We start from the raw sequence: 3,073 nt of genomic DNA, 5'->3' as shown, positions 1-3,073 counted from the left end.
GGTGGCGATCCGAACTCCAACAAATAGGCCAGGTGGCTGAGCCACAGCCCTCCCCCGGGGACCGCTCCGAGGTATTTTAAGAGAAGGAAAACAGCAAGGAAAACAGCTGTGTGTGTGTGTGTGTGTGTGTGTGTGTGTGTGTGTGTGTGTGTGTGTGTGTGTGCATGTGTATATATGCATATATATAATCATAAAAATACTCATTTCTAAAAGAGCCATTGTGGCTTCTGCTGGCTCCCGCAGATTAGCAAAGGTTCCATTAGAAGGTTCGAAAAGCTCTTTGGAAAAAAAAAAATGAATGATGCAGCGTTTTAATTATTTTGCTCCCAAGGAGAGGTGTTGCTTCCATGTTGGAATGTGTGACTGAGCTGTGGAGGGATTCCTGAGTTCGAGTATCGGGGGATGAGGTGGAGAGGCAGGGAGGTGCGGGGGGGGGGCGCGTATGGGGGGGGGGAAGGGCTCCCTGGGGAGAAAGGGCTTCTTGTCCTAGCTCTGGGCAGACAAATGGTGCTCTGGAAGCTCCAGGCAATATCCAGGAGGAACCAGGGGCCCCCAGTTTTCTCCATGCCCCAACTTTTGGAGGCTTTCCTAACCTTCACACATGCTGTCTCTGAGATAAAGCCAGGGAGATGGGTGGGAAGAGCTTCTGGACGTGGCCCTGGTCCACAGCATGGAGAGGAGGGGGTGTCGGGAGGAAGAGCCTGGCCTGATCGCTAGGACACCATCTCCCCTCGCTGGGAAGCTAAGGGCCACGTCCGGATGAGCCATTTCTCCCAGCCAAGGCTGCTGCTCTCCCAGCGCCTTCGTGAAATCACTCCTGGCATGGGGGTGGGGGCGGGGGTTGCAGCTGGGGCGGCCCTGAGACCAGAGCCTCTGACTGGAGGCAGGTTGGATCCTTGCTGGAGACCTAGGGGAGCGCAGGGTGCGTCCGTCCTGAACATGAAGGGTGGAGAAAAGGTTGGCTTGTCCAGCCACTTCCCAACCTTCACCATGGTGGGGTAGGGGGCTCAGAGGGGCCCCAAAAGATCCAGTGCATGCTCTGTGACTTTAGAGAGAGCTTTGTTGAGTTAAATGATGTTTGTTTTTTGAATGTTACAGTGGTAAAAAGAGATTTCTACTCGAGCTACTTTTTTCTTTAGCATCTAGTGCTTTAGGAGAAAACCATGTCTCCTGACTAACTTGGAGCTTTGGGGCGACTGAGATTGAGTTTGGCTCTTCAGAGGACAGAAAGTCACTCCCATCCCCCTACCTGTGCGCAGCTGGCCGGTGGGGGCAGTGATGGGGGAGGAGGGGAGAGGAGGGGGTATCCATGACACCATTCTCCCTTGACTTGACTCTGCTGCACACTGGGCTACCCCTGCTTTTGCCTCAGAGCTCAATTTCCTAGCTGTAGGTAGGACCTTGGACCTGACAGTGGAGCCTTCGAGAATTCTTTGTGGTAGGTTCTTATGGCCTCACTCCACTTGGTGCCATCTTCTTTCCATCTGCTCCAGTCCTAGGACTCCCTACTATGCCCTCTCTGAAATTACCACGGAGAACTATTTGGATAGAGAAGGAAGGAAGGAAGGAAGGAAGGAAGGAAGGGAGGGAGGGAGAGAGGGAGGGAGGGAGGGAGGGCGGGAAGGGAAGGAAGAAAGGAGATGGGGGAAGGAGGAAGGGGAGAAGGAAGGAGACAAGAGAGAAGAGAAGAGGAGAGGAGAGGAGAGGAGAGGAGAAAAGAGAAAAAGAGAATCTAAGCCCAGAATTCCCTCTCTGTCCTGGTGAGGTCTTAGGGATGGAAGGATGTTATTGAAGTGGGCATCTTCTTCCAGGGCCTTGGCTTGTCTTTAAAACAATTTTTTTAAGGCTGAAAGAAAATATATAGGAGAAACCAAAGGTTTTGCCCTGCAGCATACATAACAAAAGGTTTCCAAACGCAAAGAGATGGAAGCAAGATGCAGAAGAAACTCAGTTCAATTGGCTTAGACTGGGCTCGCTCTTTTTTTGTGGGTGGGGGGAGGGTGGTCACAGACAGAAACAGCCACGTGCATCTCTTCTGCTTCAGGAAGGGGGGGGTAGCCCCCTACCAGGCTGGCAGGCGGGCAATTCCGAGGGAAATAGGAGTTTCACTTTCTAAAACGTTTGCACTAAAGGAAAGAGGTAGAGACAGCCCAGAGGATGGGTTCCTTGAGAGCCAAAGCCAGGGGCTGGGCTGAGATGCAGATTTGGCCCAACATCTGCCCACCACCCACTTCCACAGGAAAGCAGGCTGCGCTTTCTTTTTTGCCCAGTTTTCGATTCTGTGTTATTATCATTAGTTATTCATGTGTGCAAATGTGCCATCTTGACACCTCTACTTTTTCCTCTCACCTTTAAGAGAGAGGGCAGAGAGAAAGAGATAGAGAGACAGACACAGAGAGAGAGCGAGAGAGAGAGCGAGAGGAGAGAGAGAGAGAGAGAGAGAGCGCAGAGCGCCCTAGTGCTCGCTCCCGACCCCATGTTCAGCGCGTTCCTTTCTTGGAGCTCATTTTCATGACGTGGAAAACAAGATTCGGGGTTACTGCACATTATAAAGAGAGAGAGAAAAAAATCCCATAGCCAGATAAGTGCAGATTCTGCACAGCCTCTCTTGGCTCTAGGCCTTTCTCTCGGTGCTCAATGATGAGCAGCGGGTACCCCGGAGGTCAGTTACCGCCGTGCCAGCAGAGCTGGGAGACTGCAGCCCTTCACCGCCCTCCTCTTTTGAGGGGGGCAAACAGCTCCCAAAGAAACCCATTGAAGAGCCCTTTTTATTCACAGCACGTCGGCAGCCTGCTTCCCCCCTCCCTGTCAGTCCTTCCCCCTTCCCCCCTCTCTTCTTGTCCCCTCGGCTTCTGCCTCAGCCAGTCAGACGGTGAGAAGGGGAAACAATCCTTAAAGTCAAGATTTATTTGATTGTTTTCTTCTTTCAATGTTCAGTGCAAATTTTAAAAAAAAAATCTGCAAAATAGGTAAGTCAAAGCTATCTAGAGCCTGCCTTTCAGAAACCTCAGGAATGTAAGAAGAAGAAAAAAAGGCGGGCAGATGCATTCAATGAACAGAAAGAATAGTTCAT

This window comes from Dipodomys ordii, unplaced genomic scaffold, assembly GCF_000151885.1.
Source record: "Dipodomys ordii isolate 6190 unplaced genomic scaffold, Dord_2.0 Scaffold30, whole genome shotgun sequence".
In the NCBI taxonomy this organism is placed as follows: Eukaryota; Metazoa; Chordata; class Mammalia; order Rodentia; family Heteromyidae; genus Dipodomys; species Dipodomys ordii.
Note: the sequence above shows the minus strand (reverse complement) of the source record.